Source organism: Furipterus horrens, unplaced genomic scaffold (genome assembly GCF_987537825.1).
Source record: "Furipterus horrens unplaced genomic scaffold, mFurHor1.1.pri manual_scaffold_5, whole genome shotgun sequence".
In the NCBI taxonomy this organism is placed as follows: domain Eukaryota; kingdom Metazoa; phylum Chordata; class Mammalia; order Chiroptera; family Furipteridae; genus Furipterus; species Furipterus horrens.
Window position 1 is genome coordinate 115,943,536 of NW_028327175.1, and position 26,089 is coordinate 115,969,624.

Here is a 26,089-nt window from a genome sequence, read left to right on the forward strand (position 1 = left end):
TAATCCCAACAAGCCATTATTTTATAAAATCAATGTTTATTTAAACTTTCCCTTGCATTTGACATTTAATTTCTTCTTCTACCTCAACCTCCTCTCTGGGACACTTTTTCTTCTCCTTGAAGAACACCCTAAAATACTCTTTAGTGCAGGATTTTTCACTGGATACAAGTGTAGATTGGCAAGTTCACTGTTGTCACGTTGTTTAGTTTTTCTTCCAACACATCAAAGATATAATTATACTACTTTTGACTTCAGTTGTTACAGATGAGAAGTCAGCAAACCTTGCACTTTTGAAAGTCGTATTTTGTTCTATCTTAGCCACTTTTACAATTCTTTGTTATGTGGATTTCTGTTTATTTACCCCGTTTGAGATTTGGCTTCTTCGGTTTGTAGATTGATGTTTCATCAAGTCTGGAAAATTCTCAACTTGTTTATTCAAATGTTGCTTTTGCCTCATTCTTTTTCTCCTCTTTTTCTAAAACTCCAATTAAACATATGTTAGACATTCTTCCCAAATAATTTATCTTAGCTATTTTATTACATTTTCTGTTCTTTTGTCTTTTCATACTTCATTCTCAATTGTTTTATTCTGAGTATTAACTGAAGGTTAACCATAAAACTTAAGCTCTATATGTCAAAGATTATACAATACTGAGGGAAGTTACTGATCACCAATATACACTCACACACCCCTTCATGCTTTCACCTATGTAGGAAGCAAGTCAGTGGGGATGGTAAGTGGGTAATAGGCAGGCACACACAATCTTATCAGAATCACTCAGTCCTTTCCTTCAGCCACTACTGACTCTCAACTGGTGCATCAGTGGCCTCTTCTAGCAACACTTCCTTCCTCTAGCCATGAGGTTAGGATGTCTTCACAGTCTGTGTGTTGTGGCCTGTAATATACCCAGTTCAATATTCTCCAGAGAGATACAGGGAAATGATTGTCAGAGCCCAGTGACATTAGACTGGGCCAAGGTTTTATGCTAGAATTTCTACTAGGGGTAGAGGTTATATTAACCAGGAGTATTAGCATAATATTTTTTCTTCCTTGGGTTTGTCTCAAATGCAAACCACTGTTTACAAAAGAGTTTTCTCAAGAACATCACATTGGAAAATAAGTTTTACATAAACATGTTTATGACCTTTTTGTAAGACAAGGTGTTTTTACAGTTTAACAAAGTGAGGTGAAAACACACTTTCAAAAGAAGTTTACTTTTGGGGGGAAATAAGTCATCCCTCATAAATTCTTATACCATACACAGCACAGAGAACTTCCATTTTAGTAATTCTTTCTATAGCTCTGTTTAATTTCCTGTTAGACCCTTCCATTGAGTACTCAAAACTTTAAACATGTGACCCAGCAATTCCACTGCTGGGTAAAGAGAAATGAAAACTTGTACCTGCACAAAAACTTGTACACAAATGTTTATAGCAGCATTATCCATCATAGCTCAAAGTGTGGACAATTCAAAGGTCCATGATATACTCTTTTAGTTCTAAAATTCTTATTTATTTTTTATAACTCTTCAAAATATACCACTTTCCTGCCAAAAATTTCAAGTTTGGTTTTTTTATCTTCTCAAATATAACAAGCAGAATTATTTTTATAGTCTGTGTCTGATTCTAATATCTGGCAGCTCTGTGGAACTTTTTGTGGTCTGTTTTCCTAGTTGGTTATTGTTGTTACTATCAAATTATCTCATGAGCCTGATTATCTCTGTGCTGGCCATTGTATTAGAAAAGATATTTGTAGGATAATCTGGGGCCTGGGATGATGCTATTTTATGCTACAGAGGATTTTTTTTTTTTTTTTTTTGTCAAGTGCCTGGGAACATTATCAGTGTGGGACCTCCTTAATCCTATTTCAGGACTAAGTGTTGCCTGGGCTACTTGATGATTTGTAGCTGGACCACAGTCATGGAGCTACTTTTTTTTATTCATAGCCCCACGAAGTTGGAAAACATGCAGCTCCGCTTCTTGGCTCTCTCTTAGATCAGTACATAGTCCTGATGCTGTTGAACAGAAAGAATCCATAATGTGAGACTCACCTCTGGAGATTTCTGTCCTGCTTGGATATTGGCTCAGGAGGTCCCATGATCTTGGTCGCTCTTTGCTGTTTTTTATATTTTGTCCAATTTGTGAGTTATTCCATTGGCCAGCTTGGTACCAATTATCTATAACATAATTACTGGAAGTAGTACTTTGTGAATATACTAAAAGCCACTAAACTGTACACTGTCAGTGTGAGTGAATTGTATGGTACATGAATATATCTCAGTAAGCAATTTAAAGAAAAGGGATTTTGGTGGGCCAATGAGTTTTTTCTCAGCCTGGGGTAGGAGGGATCTCTTGTACTCCCTCCAGCCACCACTGGGTCTGTGAAATGACTGGCCTGAGCAAGCCGGGGAAAACAATAAAAAACTTTCTTATTATAGTAACTGCATACACAAGGGGTACAGATTCCCCTCTGAGCCACCCACAGAATTTGAGAATTAGAAAATAAAAGACACCCTGAAAATTCAGAACTAATAAGAATCAATGAGTGCAGCAATCTGCAGAAATGTAAGAGTGCTGGCTTGTTCTGCAAGACTCTATGCAGTGGACTGCACCTTCCCAGGAGCCCTCTAGGTTCTTGTGTTCCCTGCATTACAGCATCATTGCATGTCTCCGTCTCTGACTCATCAATAAGCTGAATTCCAGGCATCTTCCCAAGGAGACTCTAAGCTTCTTTAGGACAGAGATCTCTTATTTATTTCTCTCTGAATACTTGATGTCGCAAAAATAGTAACTTACATACAGCAGGCATACACAAAAAATATTTGCTTTTTTTTATCACCCCAAAAAGAAACATCAGACCTCTTAATCATAATTTTCCTAATCCTCCCATTCCTCAATACTCACTCTAGGCAACCACTAATCTACTTTCTGTCTCTATGGATTTGCCAGTTGTGGACATTTCATGTAAATGGAATCATGCAATATTTATCCTTATATGTCTGGCTTCTTTCACCAAACATCATAGTTTCAAGGTTCATCCACCTTGATGCATGTGTCAATATTTCATCCCTTTTTATGACTGAATGCTATTCCCTTGTATGGATAGATCACATTTTGCTTATTCATTTAGTAGCCTATGGACATTTGAATTGTTTACACTTTGAGCTATGATAAATAATGCTGTTATAAACATTTGTGTAGAAGTTTTTGTGTGGATACAAGTTTTCATTTCTCTTTATCCAGGAGTGGAATTGCTGGGTCATATAACTCTATGTTTAGACTTTTGAGGAACTGCAACATTGTTTTTCAAAGCAGCTGTACAATTTTACATTCCCACCAGCAGTGTATAAAGGTTCCAGTTCCTCCATATCCTCATCAACCCATGGTCTTACCTATGTTTTTCATTATGGCCATCCTAGTGGGTAAATAAGTCATGTCAGTGTGCTTTGATTTGCAGTTCCCTGGTGTTGAGTAAAGCCACCACATCTTGACATGCCTGAAAGAGCAATGCTGCCTTTTGTTTTTACTCTTGGTTCTGCTTTTAGCTTTCGTGCATCACCTTCATCCACCAGATGGAGGGGAGCCTACTGAGCTTCTTCTGCAGAAAGAAAGACATTTCCAAATCTTTGTCAGCAAGTCTGGCAAACTCTTAATTCCACCATCAGGGGCAGGTTCCACAAGTTGTTCCTTAACACTCAGTCACTCACCTCATCTCTTTCCCCCTCTCCCCATTAAACAAGGGTATCTTACCCAACTTATATATGATTTAAGGAAAAAATCTCTGCCAGGGACCCATTCAAGATTAGCAAACACCCTGTATGTCTTCCACTGAAGTCTCCTGCCAGTTCACCTCCTTGATTAGGGCTCCCTGTGCCCACAGCCCCTCTCACAGCAGGACAGGTTTTCCTAGTTCTGTGAGCTGGCTTCCTCCCTGACCTCTCCATGTCTGGGCTCTGGCATGCTTCCTAGGCATGTATACAGGGGGCCTAGCCAGCAAGCTGACTTCCTGTGTGCCAATTGACAGCGTGGAGACTTGGTGGCTCTGCCCAGGACTGTGTATGGCAGTGGCCCCATCACAAGCAGGTGAGAATTGTTTCACTGCCAATAGCTCAGGGGAGGGAACACTAGAACATGCGCATTGTACCCCCAGGGTGCCCCAGAATGGACAGTGTCTTCCATGGATTGATGGAATTGCTTTCAGCTCCTGTCCTAGGAAATATCTGTCCAAAACCTCTCCCGTTTAAGCAACCAAAGAATTGAGTAAGGGAAGATCTCCCATCTCTTTCTCATCTACCCTTAGTGTGGTGCTAAGGAAAGGTTGAAATGTCAAATTTTTTGTTTTAGTCCATGCCCTTTAATTAAATCCCTTTTTCCCCACCCTTTTTGTTTGTTTTACCACCTTTCCAGCCAGTCGGAAAATATTAAATATTTCTAGTAGGGGAAAAATATCTCAGGAGAAGAGTCAAACAGAATGAATAGAGAAACCTAATAGTGGTTTGTTTTTTTGGTCCATGGCAATGCCAACAACGTTCCGAAGACAATGGATCTTGCCCACATGCTGTGAGGCAGGGGCTCAGAGATGAGCTGTGGTGAAACAGGTGGCACCTCTCTTAAATGAATGAGAATGCTCTTCAATTATTCTTTTTGGGCCTCTCCAAGATGAGTTTAAAATTTCTTTTTGGGCACTTCCCCAAAAGCTCTGTTTTCTGTTTGGATTGGTTGACACCTGCCTGCAAAAGCAAAGAGCTCCTCAGGTTGATACCAGCTCAAGGCTGGAACCTGGAAGACAAAGAAATGTACTCCGCACCTGCATGAAGAACTGAGCCCTATATAAGCCAGACACCAGCAGCAGTTCTGGGAGCCATGTTCTTCATCGGTGTGTGCTCCCTTGATTCTCAAGGCCTCTCCCTTTCTCCATTCCCTTTACTTTGTTTTCAGTAAACCCCTTCATTGGAATCTATTTTACCTCCACTCTTGATTTTGTCTTGAAGGGAAGGAACCTCTTGACTATGGGAGGAGATGTCTGTCCTGAAAAAATCCTATCAACACAGCAGTGCGCATCCTGGGCAATCTTCCATTGTGCTAGGCCCAGACTTCAGAGTTCTGGCCCCTGGACATTAAAACTTTGTATTCATAATCTCTAGCAGGTTCTTGTGTTCCTCACAGCCAGCCCATGTGGACTCTCTTTGTGACTTATCTAACATCCCAGCATTCTTACAGAACCCATGTTTTCCTGACCACAGAAGTGCTACCCCTCTCTGAATTCATAGCCAAGGAAGAGGGTCATAAGATTCATAAAAGGATGGGTGTTTTTAGTTCTCTTATTCATTGGCTCATCCGTTAAGCAGATACTTAATGAGATGTTGATAATAGAGTGGTGGGAAAATGGTAGTTCTGGACTGAAATTAGTGGGAAACTCATCCTTGTGCAATTATGAACTGAGATACATGGCAGCAAAGTCAGGCCCTGGGAAGGATGAGTGTTTGCTGGGGACCAAGGGATTTGGACCAGCCTTAGGATCAGGAAAGCCCCCTGAGGATGTGATAGCTGAGCTGACCTTGGAAGGATGAGGAGGGATTTGGGGGTCATAGAACTTCTAGGGAATTTCACTGGGCACCAAAGCTCCAGGGACCCCTGACAGGGTAGCTCAGTTGGTTGGAATGATGTCCCTATATGCTAAGGTTGCAGGTTTGTTCCCCAGAGGACACATATAAGAATCAACCAATGAATGCATGAATAAGTGGAACAACAAATCTCTCTCTCTCTCTCTTTCTCTCTCTCTCTCTCTCTCTCTCTCTCTCTCTCTCTCTCTCTCTCTCTCAATCAATCAATGAAATTTAAGGGAAAAAAAATCCCCAGGATGCAGAGTGTCTTTCAGGGATTGATGGAAGACTGGTGGCCAGGTAGGAGACATCAGCTGACTTCAGCTGGCACACACTGGTATTGCTGGTCCAAGCATTAAAATCTGAATGCTTCCCTGGCCTCCCTGTCACCCCACCCCTCTCCAGGGACTCTTGGACCTTCCTAAATCCAGCAAGTAAAGGGCCTGCCTGGCCCAGAGGGAACCTCCAGAACCCTGCTCCACTAATGCAGGGTTCCTTCTGGTTGGTTACGCCCACACTGTAGCTGCTCAGGTCCCACCTGTTCACTCACAGAATGTACTGCTGGCCCCAAGTGTCCTGCTCTCTTTGGACTGGCCGCAAAGTTCTCCCTGCTGTGGCAATGATGTCATGCTGAAGCTGCTGCTCCCACCCAGGCTTCACACACAGAAGCAGAGATACACAGAATGCCCTGGGTTCAGCCGCAGGAAATGCTGCCAGAGAGCTGGACATCCAAGCAGCTTCACTCATCTACTTTCCAGGGGCACCTGTTGGGTCACAGCACTCTCCCTTGACCCCTTCATTCCCTCAGTTCTCCTCAGCTCTTCCCCTCCCCTGGGCTAAGCTGGGTGACACCAAAGTGCCATGAATTCCACTAGACCACACTATATTCTTTCTCCTTCCACATCCAAGTGTATCCTTCCCTGCCTGCTCACTGTCTGGGTGAAGAGAGGATAAGGAAGTGGGGCCGGGGTCTCAGCCTGGCACCAAGCCCTTAGCTTCCCCAGCCAATGCATCTATAGTACCGCCCAGCAGGACACACCTGGACACAACTGGCTCCATCTGCATCTTTCTGCACATACTCACCGATCAGGAGACACAGCCCCAAGGTTTGACTGGCTTCCCTTCACCCGCCTATCCAGCTCCAATCATCATTTTCATTGTATTTCCAACAATACCTCATTGACTCTAAGCTTTAGAGCTTCTTATTCTTCTAATCAGAAGTATGTTCTGAGGGTCTGCTGTGTGCTGGAGACTCCTCTAGGTGTCCCTTCTGGTTGCAGTGGTAGGTAGGACAGGGAACGTTCCTGCTCTTGAGGGAGTCCACTGCAGTGAAGGAGACAGGCAATAAATAATCAAACACACATTTCAGAGCTGAGAGTGTGGTGGTGCTGTGTCCCCCCAGGACAGGGAGACAGGCAGACTAGACTGGCCAGGAAGGCCTAGATGGTCTCTTTCAGGAGACAGCATGGCAGGAACAGCCACCCAGATGAGGGCACAGAGAGAAGGTCAAAAGTGGAAAGAGAGTGATGCATTGAGCAACAGGATCTGGGACTGGAGGAGGTGGGAATTAGTGTAGAGGTGGGTCTGTATTTTGAGAACAGGGGGAGGACCTCAAGCAGAGGAAATGACTCTGTTGACATTCAGGCACCAAGAAAAGCAAGGAGCCATTTAGTGCAGCTCCCAGGTCCCAGAAGCAGAAAGAAGCACAGCCCTCTGCCCGTTGGCTCTGGAGGCATGGCCCTCGCCTGCTCAGGGATGGCCCTGTAGTCTGCCCTCTGGCTGAGCTCCCCTCCCACTCAACCCCATGCTGGGTCCCACTTGCTACTTTCTCTCTTTTCCATCTTCAAACTCCAGGACCTCAGAACGTTCTGGCTTCTTTACATCACCCTTGCTCAGACCCTGCCCTCCTGGTGGGTGAAGAGGAGGTTTGCCTGAGAAGCCCTGCAGCCCTCAGACCCCTGCTGTCCACAGAGGGCAGCCGGCCAGGCAACCCTCCAAGAAAGTGCAGCCACGAGGAAATCCTCAATGCGTTCCAGTTCATGTGTTACCAGGAACAAAATCAGAGGAAGATTTCCTCCCCTCAGAATGCTGGTGTTTCAAGATCCCTAACAAGAACCTTCCTGGATTAAAATGATGATGATGCAGTTATGATCCACTGTTAGAAAGTTTGAGGGTGATTTATTCCCTTTGTAGAAGGACTTGCCAGAGTGTTCCTCATGAAGAAAGCTGCCTCCTAACTTTTTCTTTCTTTCTTTCTTCCTTTCTTTCTTTCTTTCTTTCTTTCTTTCTTTCTTTCTTTCTTTCTTTCTTCCTTTCTTTCTTTCTTTCTTTCTTTCTTTTGTTCTTTCTTTCTTTCTTTCTTTCTAATTGTATTTTTTCTCTCCAAAGCTTTCAAAAGGGAATTTATTGATATTCAAAAAGCCTTTTGGCTGACAAACATTCATCTGAGTGTCTCTTGGACGCTGGGCACCATTCTGGCTCCCTGAGTAAGCACAGCAAAGCTCTGCTCTTCAGGAGTGTCCATGCCAGTGTGGGCTTCAGTCAATAAACAAGCCAATGGGTTATATTAGCTTGTGATAAAAAGGATGAAGTAAGAAAATGTGTTGGAGAGGACCTGGGTGGAGCTGAGTCTCTGAGGAGGTGACACTGAGTCAAGCTCAAATAATGGGAAGGAGGCAGCCTTCCTTGTGGCAGTCTGGCGGAGACTGTTCTACATGGAAAAACAAAGTGCAGAGGTTTTGCATGTTTGAGGGACATGAGGGGGACAGAATCTTGGAGCATAATAAATGGTTATACAGTGGGGGTGGGGCATATCATGCTTACAGCCACGGTAATGGGTGGGGATTTTTACTATGAAGGTAAAGGGAAACTGCTAGAGGGTTTTAAATGGGAAATGGTGTGTACGGACTTATGGTTTGGGCATCCCAATTGTGTTGCTGTGCAGAAGATGAATCTGGGAAGAGACCTGGGATACAATATTGCCACACAATTTGAATTAAACTGGATGCCAACCAATTTCTTTGATCCTTTGTATAAAAGAGAGAGCAGACCTCCCCCAGTGTGACAGTATCTCCTGTGGGCAAATCCAGGAGGCATGCTGGGGGCAAGGGGAAGGAAGCTGGGGACATGGCAGGAGGGCTGGTCTCTGAGTGGGCATAACCTACAGTCCAATCCTTAGTCCCCTGAGGAGGCGCCTCCTGAGACCTCGAGTAGAAAGGAGCTAATCAAACTGAGTGTCCATCGGGCTTTGGGCCCTTCATGTATATTATCCCAGTGAATCCTGACAAATACTTTGAGATGGGTGTATCAGTTATCTATTGTCATATAAAAAATTACCCCCCAAAATGTGCTGACCTAAACAACAAACATTTATTATGTCACAATTTCCATTGGTCAGGAATTCAGAAGCAACTTAATTAAGTGTTTCTTGTTCAGGGTCCCTCAAGAGTTGCAGTCAGGACATTGGCCACAGCTGTCATCATCTAAAGGCTTCCAGGATGGTGCTCTCACATGGCTACTGGCTGGAGGCCTTAGTTCCTCACAAGTGGGCCTCTCTTCATAACATGGCAGCTGACTTTGCCAAGAGTGAGTGATCCAAGAGTGAGAGAGGGAGCAGGCAGGAAGCCATGATGCCTTTTAGAACCAGGTCTACAAGGTTGCACACCATCACTTCTGTTTTATTTTATTAGAAGCAAATTACTAATTTTGGCCCACACTTAAGGGACAAGAACTAGTGTTCACCTTGTAAAGGGAGGAGTATCAAAGAATTTTCAGACATACTTCAAAACCACTGCAATAGAAAGTATCATTCCCATCCCAGGTTGAGAGCCTTTAATTAACTTGCACCAGGTCACACTGCAAGGAAGTGCCAGGAGTGGGATTAGAACCCAGGTCTCCAGAGCCTGATGCCATGCTGCCAAGGGAGTCTGTCATAGCCCATGCAGCTGCTGCACTAGTATTGACCACAGGCCTCACTATAGCCCCCAAGGAGACATCTGTGTCTGCGAATGTGCTAAAACAATTTGGCTGCTGCTGTTTCACCAGGCCTTGCCTGCTCCCTCCGGGCATGGAAGCTGTTCTAACCATCAGAGCAGTGCCTGTGCCCTGTTTTATAGGGTCAAGCAGCCCCATTTTTCTGTATCCCAAACAAGTGCTGGATGCCGGGCCATTTGACAAAGCCACCTGTCACAAGATTAGCTTGCTGTGTCTGGCTCCTGACTTCTTCAGGTGATTTATTTTCCAAACCCACCAGCTCAATTTGCATTTCCAAAATGTCAGAGTTCAGCAATGGGTCCAGCTTAAGGCCAAATCTAGGCAGTAGGGACTAAAGGGAGTGTGTACCCAGGGTACCCACCAGACTCAGACACAAACGAGTCCAGTTGCTACATATAGTGCTCTGCCTGGGCTAGGGCTGGCTCAAGGCCTGGAAGGGCCAACTCATCGGGTGCATCTCAGGGCTCTCAGTGGGGTGAGGTTAAGAAGGTATGACCAGAGAGAGACCTACTTTCTCTACCCTTGGTCCATCACGAGAAGATGATTTGGAGTCTTGGCAAAAGCTGAAGGGGAAGTGGTGATGGTATGTGCTAGAATTTGTTTGATCACTTCCAGCTATGTAATTAAGAAGAGATTGATGCTTAAATGGTGTTGGGAAAATTGGACAGATATGTTAAAAAAAAAAAGAAACTAGACTACCTTCTTACTCCACACACAAGAATAAACTCAAAATGGACTAAAGATTTAAATGTTAGACTCAAAACCAAAAAAATCCAGCCCTGGCTGGTGTGGCTCAGTGGATTGAGCCTCGGCCTGCGAACCAAGTGTCGCTGGTTCGATTCCCAGTCAGGGCACATGACTAGGTTGCACTTCAGGTCCTCAGTTGGCAGCGTGAGAGGCAACCACACAGTGAAGTTTCTCTCCCTCTCTTTCTCCTTTCCCCTCTCTCTAAAAATAAATAATTAATTAACTAATTAATTAATTTAAAAAAACAACAACCAAAAGAAGCCTAGAAGAAAACACAGACAGTAAAAGTTTGGACATTTCTTGTAGCAATACTTTTTATAATATGAGGTCTCTCAGGAAAAAGTCCAACCATTGTTAATATAACAAGAACAGTTTGGGTGACATTGATATAACCTGGCAGCTAAGGAGAGTGAACTGGAATGCGCATGTGAGAATAATGACAACTCCACTGTACTAGTCAGTTGGGGTGATAGACACCATTGAGTGAGCATGTGCACCATGTGGCCATCATATTCAAAATGACTGAGTAGAGCAACAAATCTGCATCAAATTTTTTGTTAAGCTTGACCATTCCTCCGCGGAAACTATTCAGATGATTCAGAGGGCCTCAGCTATGGGCAACTGGTGATTGGCAGCTTCATCATGACAACACACCCGCTCACACATCATGTCTTGTGCAGAGATTTTGGTGAAACATCAAATTACCCAAGTGACTCAGCTTCACTACAGCCTAGATTTGGTGCCCTATTACTTCTGGATTTTCCCCAAACTAAAATCACCTTTGAAAGGGAAGAGATTTCAGACTATTGATGAGATTCAGTAAAATACAACAGTGCAGCTGATGGTGATTGGGAGAACTGTGTAAGGTCCCAAGGTGCCTACTTTGAAGGGGACTGAGGCATCATTGTCCTACATGCAATGCTTCTTGTATCTTCTTCAATAAATGTCTCTATTTTTCATATTACATGGTGGGCTACCTTCTGGACAGACCTCATATATCTCCTCACAAGAGAAACAAAATAAACAAATAGGACTACATCAAACTAAAAAGTTTTTTCACAGCAAAAGAAACCATCAACAAAATGAAAATACAACCCACTGAATGGGAGAACATATTTGCCAATGATACATCTTATAAGGGGTTAATATCCAAAATTTATTTAAAAACTTAAACAACTCAACACCAAAAATACAATCAATCCAATTTAAAAATGGGCAAAAGAATTTACTTCCAGGCAAGATGGAGGTGTAGGGAGACATGCTTCGCAACCTTGCACAACCATAGAAAGAATTACAACCAAATCTCAAAAACAAATAACAACCAGAACCATCTCAGAAAATTGAGCTTTATGGAAGTCCAACAACCAAGGATTTAAAGAAGACACATTCATCCAGATGGGTAGGAGAGGCGGAGTCACAGAGATAGGGCAGAGAGGCAGTGTGGTACAGAGAAGTGGTGCTCAGGCGGTGGTGGGATAGATGGTCCAAAATTCATGTGTGGTGGATAAAAATTGTGAGGGATGTCCTGTGAGCAAGCAATCCCAGCCCCAGGCCAGACTTCACAGCCCAGGGTTCCAACACTGGGAAGATAAAACACCATTATCTCTGGTTGCAAAAACCAGTGAGGGTTGGGGCGGCAGAAAAACTGCCAAATCTTCACCACTTAAAGGGTTTTCACATTCTTAGAACATACAGAAACCACAGGACAGCAACTGGAAGGGTGCCAATCACACACAGGAAGGGGGTGAAGTGACTGGAAATGGGGTGAGAGCCAGGCAAATCTCTGAGCCCCCCACTACACACAAAGCCACAGTGGTGAAGTAGGCTGCCCCATCTCGACAATAACCTAAGGCTCCACCCCTCACAATTTACAGGTGCCTTTGCTAAATAGCCTACACTACTAAGACAGGGGGTAAAAGAAGCTCTACCTAATACACAGAAACAAACACAGGGAGGCTGCCAAATCAAGGAAGCAAAGAAATATAGGCCAAATGAAAGAATAGAACAAAACCCCAGAAAAAGATCTAAATGAAATGGAGATAGCCAATCTATCAGATGCAGAGTTCAAAACACTGTTGATAAGGATGCTTAGGCAACTCATTTAGTACAGAAAAAAAAAAAAGGAAGAAATGAAGTTTACACAAAGTGAAATAAAAAATGTATACAGGGAACCAACAGTGAAGGGAACAAAGCCAGGATTCAAATCAATGATTTGGAACAAAAGGAAGAAACAAATATTCAACCAGAACAGAAAGAAGAAATAAGAATGCAAATCAATGAGGAGAGGCTTAGGAACTTCTGAGACAACTTCAAACTTACCAACACCCGAATTATAGGGGTGCCAGAAGGAGAAGAGGAAGAGCAAGAAATCGAAAACTTATTTGAAAAAATAATGAAGGAAAACTTACCTAACTTGGCGAAGGAAATAGACATACAAGTCCAGGAAGCACATAGAGTCCCAAACAAGTTGGACCCAAAGAGGAACACACCAAGACACATCATAATTAAAATGCCAAATGTTAAAGATAAAGAGAGAATCTTAAAAGCAGCAAGAAAAAAGCAGAGAGTTTCCTACAAAGGAAATCTGATAAGACTGTCAGCTGATTTCTCAAAATAAACCTTAAGGCAAGAAGGGGCTGAAAGAAGTATTCAGTGATGAAAAGCAAGGACCTACAACCAAGATTACTCTATCCAGCAAAGCTATCACTTAGAATGAAAGGGCAGATAAAGTACTTTCCAGACAAGATAAAACTGAATTATTACCAAGCCATTATTATGTGAAATGTTGAAGGAAGTTATTTAAGAAAAAGAAGATCAAGACTATGGACAATTAAATGACAATAAACTCACAGCTATCAACAACAGAATCAAAAAAATGAAAGTAAAAACAAACTAAGCAAACAACGAGAACAGGAACAGAATAATAGGCATGGGGATCATTTGGAAGGTTATCACTTGGGAGGTGGAAGGGAGAGAAAAGGGGAAATAGTGCAGGGATTAAGAAGCACAATTGGTAGGAACAAAATAGACAGGGGGATGTTAAGAGTAGTACAGGAAAAGAAGAAGCCAAAGAACTTACATGCAGGACCCATGGTCATGAACTAAAGGGAGGATTGCTGAAGGGAATGGGCATACCAAATGGTGGGCGGGGGGCGGTTAAGGGGGGAAAATTGGGACAAATGTAATAGCATAATCAATAAAATATACTTTAAGAAATAAAGAAATAAAAATGGGCAAAGGACCTGAATAGAAACTTCTCCAAAGAGGACAAACAGATGGCCAATAGACATATGAAAAAATGCTCGATGTCATTAATTATCAGGGAAATGCTAATTAAAACTGTCATGAGATATCACCTCACACCGGTCAGAATGGCTACCATCAATAAATCCAGAAATGACAAGTGTTGGTGACGATGTGGAGAAAGGGAACCCTTGTGCACTGTTGGTAGGACTGCAGATTGGTGCAGCCACTGTGAAAAGCAGTATGGAACTACCTCAAAAAATTTAAAATGAACTACCACATGACCCAGCAATTCCACCTCTGAAAATATATCCGAAGAGACCTGAAACACTAACTTGGAAGAATATATGCACCCTGTGTTCATTACAGCATTATTTACAATAGCCAATATTTGGAAGCAGCCCAAGTGCCCATCAATAGACGAGTGGATAAAAATGCTGTGGTACATTTACACACTGGAATACTACTCAGCCATAAAAAAGAAGGAAATCTTACCTTTTGCAACAGCATGAATGGAGCTGGAGAGTATTATGCTTAGTGAAATAAGCCAGAGAAAGACAAATACCATATGATTTTACTTATACAGGGAATCTAAGTAACAAAGTAAACTAACAAACAAAATAGAAACAGACTCATACATATAGAGAACAGACTAACAGCTGTCAGAGGGGAGAGGGTAGGAGGGCTGTGCAAAAAATAACCCTTCATAGACAGACAACTGTATGATAATTACTAGAGGAAAAGGGGTTGGGAGATAAATTGCTATGGAAGAAGACTTGACTTGGGGTGGTGAACACACAATACACTATACAAATGACATATTATAGAATTGTACCCCTGAAACCTATATAATTTTATTAACCAATGCCATCCCAATAAATTTAATAAAAAATTAACCAAAAAAAAAAGAGAGAAAAGAAAAGAAAAGAACAGATTGATGCTGTGGGAAATTCACAGCCGGCTGCCTCTCTCTAGTACAGGAACAAACACTCTGACTTCTGAGTTTTGGTTGATTCGTTTGTAAAATAGGAATAAAGAGAACAGTGTCTACTTCCCAGGGCTATTGAGAGGATTAAACAAGATAATATGTGGAAAGCTCTTGGTTCAGCCTTGGCACATAGTATGTGCTCAGAGGACATTAGCTGTCTGAGTTCATCATCACCATTCAGAGAGGTGGTCCAATTTCATGCACTTGGGTTGGTGCTGGCTTAGGGATGTTTTCATGGGGCTGGTCTTCTCTCCATTAGCACCATGCCTCATCAAGGAATGTTGTGATCCCATCAATATTAGGGCCTTCAGTTTTCCCTCAGCAAGTCAGACTCCTGAGGGCTCTAGATGTGGAGGGAGAGAGGGAGTCAAGGCCCTTGCAAGAGGAAGAACAATAACCTCTTTGAGTCAAGAGAGTGGGGCCCACTCACATCAGACCTACTAACATCTCAATGGCCAGATGTGTGTATTTGCCCTGCACCATTTCTACACTCCAAGATGTGTCTCACTATGTAAGTAAAGTATTGTTACTTTGGAAGATTGTATATGTCACGGTTTACCTGTGGACTGATTGGAAACGTTGAGTAACAAAGGGAGGACAAATGCACCCATCAAAGTTCATGGCTGGATGCATGCTGGCACACGTGGAAGGATAGAGAGAAGTGGGAAGAGGAACAGAAGTTTTTAAGGGGAAAGAAGAGGCTAGTAGTTAGCAGGAGAGTGTGGCTAAGGAAGCAGAAATCCTGAACACTGGTCCTGGCTCCACCTCCTAAAAAACAAAACCCCACTCCCTATAACTCCCAGCAGTTTTTCAACAAGACAGCTCTGCTCTCACCTGACCTCCTGAACAAATAAGTCTGCCAACCTGTACTTGGGGTACTGAGGCTTACTGTGCCACTTCATGGAGTAAGAAATCAACATTCCTGTTCCTCTGTTATTTGCCACTAAGCCTTTACTATTTACCGTAGAGATGGAACAGTCAATGCACCTGTACAGGGTTATATGAATGCACACAACCACATATGCCGCATTTAAAGGTTTCAAGGTTTCGTGAGTCATGTGGACCAAACATGATTCTATCCCTTATTTAGAACCCTGCAGTCGACAGGACTCCATGGTTTTTGCTGGGGCTAGCCTTAGGCAAGTCATTAAACATCTGTACCTTAAAGTGATCAAAAACCATAAATACACAGTGAAGTGATGATTAAGGCACACCTCACAGATTCCTGGCCGCAACTGAGCGCCTTGCAGCCACTCTATGGCCTCCCACCCCAGACACAAAGGCAGGAGACCCTACTCTTGGAGTCCTACATAGAGCTCCCACTGTGTACCAGGCCTTTTTCACTGGCTGCAGTTGGGGACAGGGTACTGACATGAGTCATGGAGTGTATGTCCCCCACCCCCACCCCGCACATCTTGTGTTTCACTCAGCACCAGTTCACAGGGCAGTGGCAGGTGGAGCTGTTCATGCCAGCTACCCTTTTGAAGGTGCCCTGGAGACTCAGAGACAATGCAGCAGAGATCCCTACCCTCTAGGACCCAACAGTTTGCCATAGAAATGGAAGCCTGGGATGCTGCAGTACATTCAGTTGGAGCCCCCAAAAGGTATGTCTACCTGGAAACTCAAAATGTAACCTTATTTGGAACAAGGGTCACTGCAGATGTCATTATGATAAGGATCTCAAGATGAGATTGTCCTGGATTATCTGCAAGAGCCCTGAATCCAATGACAAATGTCCTTACAAGAAAAAAGAGGGAGCTTTGAGACACACAGGGGAGATGGTCATGTGAAGACCTGAAGACAGAGGCAGGGATCAGACTGATGGGCCCACAAGCCAAGGGATGCCAGGAGCTGCCAGGAGCTGTAGAGACAGGAAGGATTCTCTCCTAGAGCCTCTGGAAGGAGCATGGCCCTGCAACACCTTGATTTCAGACTTCTGGCCTCCAGAACTGCAAGACAGTAAATTTTTGTTGTGTTAAACCCAAAATTTCTGTTGGTTTACCCAGTTTGTGGTAAATTGTCATGGCAGCTCCAGGAAACTAATACAAGTGCTGTTGTTGAAGTCTGGGCCCTCGGGGAGGCAGACTCTAAGGTGGAGATGAGTATGCAAGGAGGTGCATTAGGGGTGCTCTCTTGGGAAAGTAAGGAAGCAGGACCAGGCAGACGGAAAAGTTAAGCTGTATGTCAGGTTGGCCCTTCAGAGTGGGGTTGGGGTGAACAGCTGAGCTGTATACACCTGCATCTATCACCTAGGACACAGACCCTGAGGAAGGAGACATGACCTTGGATGAGGCAACGCTCCTCAGTCAAGAGCAATTCCCAGAGCATTCCCACAGTTGGAAGACTAGATCTTTCAGGCCTGAAGAGAATGGAAGGTGGAGAATCATTGAAGTGTCCCTGAAGCCCTGATCACTTTTTGGCCAACAATGGGCAGAGGGCTCTCCCACTTTGGGAGGAAGAGGGCTGCCTCACCTAATCCAATGCAACCTGGAACACAGCATCCACTTTGTGCCAGTCCCAGCCCCTGGGGGACGAGCCCAATTGTCAGCATGAGGCTCTAGGATTAAATGGTTCATGGACATCGCCTGTGGAGGCACCAGCCTAAGTCACCATGAGTTATAGTCACAGGGACGTAAGAGGGGCATATTCCTGTTCCCCCAGCTGACCCCTCCCCATGGTTGACCATGGAAACTCTTGGTCAACCTGGCAGCAATATCACTAATTACATATGCTTGTCACATGTAATTAGATGTCAATGGTGTATTACCCAGGAAGGATTATGCATGGCACCAAGTACATGTCTGGAGAATCTTGTTACAAATGTGTTTGTTCACAATTCAATTATCCTACAAGTTTGGTCCCTGTTGCGTGCTGTATGGTCATCTGTTCCTAACATCGAATAAGATTCCTGCTGGTGGGTCCATTGGATCTGATGGAATCCCAGTGGTGGCTGAACAGAGCTATCCCACCCTGACATCTTTACTCAACCCCACTGCAGGCCTTGCCTGCACAGGAGTCATCTGCAGGTGTCCAGGTGACTCCTTTAGCCTTTCCTTAAGGTTAATGATGTTTTTCCATAGATTTTAATCCTTAACTGACAATGGTTCCTTTAGTCATTGAGTTTTTCTCCTGAGTTTTTAAGACTTAATTTTCTAAAATTATGCAAGTGATACATGAACTTATGTTTGGTCCTTCTTCCCCTCTAGTTTTTGACCAAGGCACAGAGGATTAAGTGATTCATGCTTTTTGGTTCTTCGTTCCATCTCAGCATTGGCCTGTGCAGGCCTCGGTTTTGTAAAGGCGTAGCCAGCACATGCCCTGCGGACACGGGGCAGTGCCTCCCACCCTAGTGTTCAGTGTCTGCTGTCTTAGCGGCAGAGACCGGATCTGGGCGGTGGTCAAGATGGCGGCTCGGGCTGATCGGCAGCCATGGCACTGAGCTTCAGGGGCAGGGGCCAAGCTTGGAGGTCTGTTGCTAGGAAACAAGTTCCTAGGCCACCTACCACATGCCGAGACTATGACTTGACAGATCTTTGGCTTCAGTTGCTCCAGCCTGTGGAAGTGGCAGGAAACAAGTTGGATTCTGAGCCAGGCCAGGAATCCCAAATCTGGCAGACAAAAGTAGATGATGACTCATACTCTGCGCTCTCTCCCATGCCAATAAGAAGCGGGCTATTGAAGATGTGCATTCTCCAGAAGGGATATTCTCCCCCAATAGTCAACTCAAAATGTCTTCACAATGGACCACACAACCAGGGGTCTGAGGGGTATGGGAATTCCTCGCAGAGAGCAGAACCAGGGAGGTGGTGACCACTCTTTCCCAATCTCCCCTCTGCAAATGAGAGTTATTTGGGATGGCTGAATTCATCATTCAGCAATAGGCTGTCAGATTATGAGGACTCGCATCCCAGACCTAGCAGGAAGGACGGCAAATCACCCAGAGATTTACAGTCTTAAAGTGGGATACTGTGACTGAATAAACCTTTCAGTTGTCTGCCCTGTGGGAGAGCATAAACACATTTTATGTATATAAATGCATCTTTATAGCTGCAGGGAAGGGATTGTGTAAAGAGAGGGGGTGTATGTGGCTTTGGGCATTCTGAAAGGGTTAAAGGAGAACTGTGTGCTCAGACTTGGACCCCTTTGCTCATCTCTGGTCACTGATGCTGGGTTTTCCTTTGCAGATCCACCCCTCCTCCATTCTCAGCTCAGATGATGCTAAGTAAGTGAATCAGGATGAAAACCCATCTGGGTATCACACCCTCCTGATAGGAGTGACAGGTTCAGGAAAGCACCAGGCCCATCAAAAGTCAAGAAGGCTTTTGCTAGGACTTCTGAGAAAAAGCCTTCAGCTGGTAGCGATGGAACTACCACCTCTGTCCAGCCACCACATGAGACCTGAGACTGAAGCAAACACAAGGAGGGCCAGAGAGAAGCCACATGTCAATTATATCATTTGAAATTCTGAAGCTAGACCTACTTACACACTCGGGCCTGGCTATATCATTTGCAGGGTCTGATGCAAAATAAAAATACAGACCTCTTGTTCCAAAAGCAGGAGCGAAGTGCCATTTAAAGGAACTAAGATATAAAGCTTTTTATTCTCTTCTGGGGTTTCTCTTGACTTCTTGTGGTATTTTTTTTTATTTGCTATGGAAAGTCATTCCAAGTCCAAAGAAATTAAAATTATAAATTATTAGCATGAATTTTGCCTTCATCTTTATGTCATACAATGCCAGTTTTAAATGCAGATAAGAGCATTTAACTTATATGTGGAATTACCAAAATTACACAATCTGTATTACATAGCACATGTGCATATATTTTTTGTTCTTACTAGAACAGAAATACTGCTCAAAAACTAACCCAGCTGTTTTATTTCACTTCTTGATAGGAGCACTTTTTATTTACTCTCTCAGCCTCCATGTTACTGATTTGTAAGGAAGGATGGAAAGGAGGAGAAACCACGGCTGCACTCTCTGTCCCTTTCCTTCCACATTCTCGTTTTTGGTGCAATTGGCTGGCAGATACAAGGATATGACATGCAACTGTGAAAGGTAGGAGACAGTTCCTTGATTGTTCTGTTTCTTAGAACACCATTGCCTTCTTTCTGCATTTGAAGCAAGTTTTGGCTCAAATGGAAGGTGTGGTCTCTTGGGGGTATCAGTACCACCCAGTTACTCAATCACAGATGTAAAATACTTACCTTCTGCTCACTTTGAATCTTGCTGAAACTTGATACATTGTGGAGCCCCTAAATTGTGTGCTCATGGGGCATCTCCACACTTTATATGAACGAGCATCAAAGGACATGAGTGTTACACATATTTTCTCTACCAACAGCCATGCTCTGTTGTTCCACCAGACTTCACTTATAAAATACAAGTTCAAAGGCATTATTAAGAATTACCAGTGACAGCGGATCATAGCCCCATGCACAAGGCCCTTGGAGTGCAGCCTGCAGACCTCTGAAGCCAGCCCTGCCCAGACTTTACAGCTTGTAACTTTCCTTTGGTTAAGACAGCTTAGCTGTGCTTTTATCTGCTTACAACTAAGAGACTTCTCTGCCGTGGCTGGTGTGGCTCAGTGGATTGAGCGCCAGCCTGTGAACCAGAGGGTCGCTGGTTCGATTCCCAGTCAAGGGACATGCCTGGGTTGTGGGCCAGGTCCCCAGTTGCAACCACATATTGATGTTTCTCTTTGTCTTTCTCCCTCCCTCCCCTTCTCTCTAAAAATAAGTAAATAAAATATTTAAATAAAATAAAATAATCCTAATGGCTAAGAGTCTCTGAAACATAGCTTCTGTTTAACATTCTTTCATTCAGCAAGTATTTTCTGTCAGGCTTCACAGTGAGGGTAGTCAGTGTGATGACCGCTGTGAACTTGAGCAGCAGGCTGAAGGTGGGATACAGAGGCTTGGCTGCCTGGCTCTCCTTGCAGAATTTGCTTCACAGGGGAGCAGATGCCACTTCTAACCTTCTCAAACCTTGGGCAAGGGGGTAGGCAGAAATTTGTTAGGTAGCTGGGAGGGGAGGGCAGTGCAGCAAATGAAATTGGAGAAGGGAATGTGTGGTTTAGGGGAGAATGGAAATGGGGGCTGTAGCAGTTTAATACAATTGACACACAGCTTACATGCAGAGCGATGATTGTCAAGAACATCCAAAGACAGGTAGACAGGACCTTGTGTTCTGTATTTAAGATTTTAGATATTATCCTAAAGGCAACTACAAAAGCCTGAAGGACTTTTAAACCATATTTTTAAAATATTTTGTTTGTTTGAAAGGTCTTTCTGGAAATGGTGCAGAAGATGATTGAGAGTGAATAAGAAATAAAATGAGGATACTATTATGAGTCCAGATTAGATATGAGAGCCTCAATAGTGGCCATATGGCTGGACATAAAATTGATTCAGTGTACTTTGATGGATGTGGCTCACTCAGTTGGGTGTCATTCTGCAAACTGAAAGGTCATTTGTTCAATTCCTGGTCAGGGCACATGCCTGCATTACGAGTTTGTTCCCTGGTCAGGGCGTGTTTCTCTCTCACATCGATGTTTCTCTCCCTCCCTTTCTCTCTCCCTCCCTCTCTCTAAAATAAATAAATAAAATATTTTTTTTAATTGATTCAATGTGGGGTGATGGGGAGTCTAGGACCCTCCTGTGTCTCTGGCTTAAACACCTGGGCAGATGCACTGAGCCAATTAGTACAGGTGCAGGTCTAGGGTCAGGTTGGGAGCCAGAGAAAATGGACAGATTGGACTAGCTGAGTTAAGGTGTTGTGGGTCAGCCAGGTGGAGATGTCCAGTAAGCATTTGGTTGCATAGGTGTAAGCCTTGGGAGAAAGGTAAGAATTCGGGAGTCTCCAGAGAATAAGCAAGAGTTGAAGCCACAGATGGTGAAGATTATCTAGGTAATAAGAAGAGAGGAAAGCTGAGTTTGGAGGCCTGGGTATGTCAGTTTTATAAAATTTTCCCTCTTTAAATTAATTTTTTATTTTTTAATTAAGTTTTTAAATATTTTTTCCTCACCCTAGGACATTTTTATTTTTCATTGCATTTGGAGAGAGAGGAAGGGAGAGAAACAAGGGTGCAAGAGAGAAACAGATTGGTTGCCTCCCATACATGCCCTTAGGCTGTGGGATGATGCTCCAAACAACTGAGCCACACCAGCCAGGAATAGGGGCTGAAAATAGGGTTAATTACCAATTGCCAATGATTTAATCAACATGCCCATGTAATGGAACCTCCATAAAAACCCTAAATGAAGGGGTTTGGAGAGTTTCTGGGTTAGAAACACATCATGTACCTCTTCAATTGACTGTTTTATTTGTATCCTTTATAATATTCTTTACAATAAACTGGTAATAATAAGTAAAATGTTTCCCTGAGTTCTGTGAGCCATTATAGCAAATTATCCAACCCAAAAAGGGGGTCATGGGAACCCTCGCAATTTGTAGCCAATCAGATGGAAGTGTAGGTAACTGGGGGACCCACCACTTGCAATTGGCATCTGAAGAAAGGGGCAGTCTTCTGGGACTGAGCCCTTAACCTTTGGAATCTGTGTGGATTCTGAGTAGTATCAGAATTAAATCGTAAGATACCCAGTTTGTGTCCATAGGGAACTGAAGATTTGCTTGGTGTGAAAAACACACACATTTGGTGTCAGAAATGTTGTGAGTGGAGAGCATTTCCCTTTAGGAACATCATCTGTTGCTGAAATGGAGAGGGCAAGGACCTAACAGTGCTCCCTAGGAACTGACAACAGCCAGCAAGACAATGGGGCCTTCGGTCCTACAACCGCAGGGACCAGATTCTGCCAATAACTGAGTGTTCTCAGAAGTGGATTCCTCCCCAGATACTCCAGGTAAATATGCAGCTCAGTTAACACGTTGAATTCACCTTTGAAAGACCCCAAACGAATAACCCAGCCAAGCCCTCTCCCTGACTTCTGACCTCTGAAAACGAGAGGTCAGTGGGCATTGTTTTAAGCAGCTAAGTTTGTGGTAATTGTCACACAACAACAGAGAACACATCCATCCATCCTGGGGGGCCCCTTCACTTCTCTCCTGAACAGTCTCTCATTTTATTGTATCCCCTGTCTCATTCCTGGTTTTCTCCCTGGTTTAAGTTTGACACATCCACCAGTAGCTTCCAAAGAAAGGTTCATGGGGAGCAAATTTGCGTACCTAAAATTGTCTTTATTTTACACTTACACTTAATTTAAAGTTTGGCTGGATATAGACTTCTAGGTTAGAAACCATTTTTCTCCAAAATTTTGAAAGTATTGTTTCCTGTCTTTTAACTTCTAGTGTTGTTGTTGAGAAGTCCATTGTCATTCTGATAGTTGGCTCTCTCTCCCTAAGTTTTTAGAATCTTTTTTTTTCTGAAATTACACATTGTTGTGCCTTGGTGTGTGTCTCTTTCCTCCATCAGGCTGGGAATATTCACCCTGAGACATGGGCAAGAACGTTCTCTGTCCTAGGCCCTACACTTCAGAGAGCTCTTCTTTGGTTATGTTTCAACCATGCTTCTTCCCATAGGACAAAGAGTCTATTGGGCTACCCAGAGCCCACCCTCTGACAGTAACCTAGGTACATACCTGGAAACCTGGAATTTTTTGCCCAAATAACCCAAAGCCCACTTTCAGGACCCATTTAGTCATCTTCCCTAGATCTGTCCTGAGGACAGATCATACCACTATTGTTTGCTTATGTTCTGGCGTGTTCAAGAAACAGCTCTTTGTGGGAGATAGGGATGGAGATTGGAATGCCACGTGAATGCACATGAGGCCCTTCATGGTGTGAGACAGATCCAGGAGTTGGAAGAAAAAGGGAGCAGGTGAAAGGATGTCGACAGGGACCAGTAATCCCCACATTTCCATCTTCTGGAGCAGAACTTCGAAGAACCTGAGTATTCTCTGTCAGAACCTAGCCTTCCAGGTAGTTCTAAAGGTGTATTTGTCAAGGTAGGAGGATAGAACATACTATACTTATTAATTTGTTAGCTTCATTTATAACTTCAAAAAAATTTAGGTTTATAGCATATTAACTTTCATTTATACTCTTGCCCCAGACCCTACAAGTGTTAGGAGTGAACTTGGCATTGGGCTCTGGTGAGTATCCATTCATCTGGAAACTGTGTCTCTCCATTTTGGGAAATTTTCTTGAATTATTTCTTAGATAACTTTCTCTCTGCAACTTTGTCTATTCTTTCCTTCTGGAGCTCCGATTACTACTTGTATGTTAGACTTTTATGTAAGTTTTCGAATTTTCTTAGACTTTCTTTCTTATTTCCTTTTCTTTCTGTTTGTTTCCATCCTTTTATCCTTCCTTCTCTCTCTCCCTCTCTCTCTGTCTATCTCTCTCTCTCCCTCTCCCCTCCTTTTCTGTTTTTTCCTCCTCTGGCCTGCCTATTTAAAATTGTTCAGCCTCCTGCTGCTTCTTTGCTCACCCCTGCTGCATCGCAGACACTCTGGGACTCACCATCATACATACTCTCCTGGAAGAAATGGCACTTTTGCCTTAAGCCTTTTGAAAAAGCTGGATGAAGACAACTTGAAAAATATGTTTTTCTCACTCATGAGCATCTCCTCTGCCCTGGCCATGGTCCTCCTTGGGGCAAAGGGAAGCACCACTACCCAGATGGCCCAGGCACTTTCTTTAAGTAAAAGTAGAGGCAGAGGTGAAGATGTCCACCAGGGTTTCCAGTCACTTCTCACTGAAGTGAACACGACTGGCATGCAGTACTTGCTGAGAACTGCGAACAGGCTCTCTGGAAAAAAGCCTTATGTTTTCAACTCATCTTTCTAAGATTCCTGCCACAAATTCTACCAAGCAGCATTGGAAGAGGTTGACTTCTTCAAAGCTACAGAGAAGGCCAAGAAACACATAAACTCCTGGTAGCAAAGAAGACAGAAGGGAAAATTACAGAGCTGCTGTCTCCAAATTCAGTTAGTCTGGTTATTTGCCTGGTTCTTGTGAATGCCATCTACTTCAAAGGAAACTGGAATATTCAATTTAACAAAGAGCACACCAAGGTAAGATCATTTAAAGCCAGAAAGAATGAGGAGAAGCCTGTACAAATGGTGTTTAAGAAATCTATGTTTAATATGACCTACATAGGAGAAATAATCACCAAAATTCCGGTGCTGCCTTATGTCGGCAAAGAGCTGAATATGATCATCATGCTTCCTGATTAAAATGTTGATCTGGAAACTGTGAGAAAAAAAACTTACTTATGAGAGATTCATAATATGGACCAGGCCAGATATGATGGATGGAGAGAGGTAGAAGTGTTTCTGCCTAGATTTAAACTGGAGAAGAATGATGACATGGAAGATGTACTTTGCTCTCTGGGCATGACTGATGCCTTTTGAACGGCTGAGGGAATGTCGTCCATGAGAAAGCTGTTTCTGTACAAGGTCATGCACAAGTCCTTTGAGGAGGTCAACGAGGAAAGCACGAAGGCTGTGGCCACCACTGCTGCCATCATGGTGCTTTGATGTGCAAGAATCACCCCCAGGTACTGTGCTGACCACCCCTTCCTTTTTTTTATTAAGCACAGCAAAACCAACAGTATTATTCTGTTCTGTGGCCGATTATCCTCCACTTAAGGAAATGGTCAGCACTGCCTGTAGCCTTGCTTACATCTCCTACTGGCCCACTTTTCCTCTGACACTTTATAATGTGCCTGAACTCAAAGTGACCTTTGGTAACAATCCAAAGATAAAGGGCCTAATTTTGAAGTTCCAAAATATAAATAAACAAACAAACAAACAAACAAATAAACAAAATTGTTTCTGCTACTATTTTTTATTTTTCAAAAGCTTTTTAAAGTCCTTTGAGTGTTCCTTTTTAAAATTTAATCTCTCCTGGCTGATGTGGCTTAGTGGATTGAGCACCGGCCTGCGAACCAAAGGATTGATTGCTGGTTCGATTCCCAGTCAGGGCACATGCCTGTGTTGTGGGCCAGGTCCCCAGTCAAGGACGCAGAAGAGGCAACCACACATTGATGTTTCTCTCCCTTTCTTTCTCCCTTCCTTCCCCTCTCTTTAAAAATAAATAAGTAAAATCTTTTTAAAAAATAATAAATAAAAAATAAAATGCAACCTCTTCTTTTTATTTAATGTGTTATTTTATTTTCTCCCTGTGTGGTATATATTCCCTCCATGTTATTCTTTTTTATTTTTTGTTTGCTTGCTTGGAGTTTTTTGGAGGTGATGCAGTTGTAAGATATGTTTCTCAAATGTTTGATTAGCCTTGACCACCTGCCTACTTTTACTTGAGGGGGAGCTGCTAAAAGGCACACTAGAAGCTCTGTGGAGGTAGAAGGGACTTGTCACATTTATTGCTGTCCCTCTTGCTTGGGTTACTGCAAGTAGCACCTCAGCTGTGGACATCTTTAGATATGTTATCTTGGTCTGGTCAGAATCCCAGAGAGTCAGGGCCTGAATGCCACTGTCACAGGATCTGAGTCAGGGGAGAGCTGCTGGGAGTCTCTGCATTCGTTTGTAAAATTT

The 26,089-nt window shown here is 43.4% G+C and overlaps 1 pseudogene; it reads left to right on the forward strand.

The window, feature by feature from the left end:
* Window positions 1–3,971: 3,971 nt before the first annotated feature.
* Window positions 3,972–25,183, forward strand: LOC150009353 (serpin B6-like; annotated as a pseudogene).
* The last annotated feature ends 906 nt before the right edge of the window (window positions 25,184–26,089 follow it).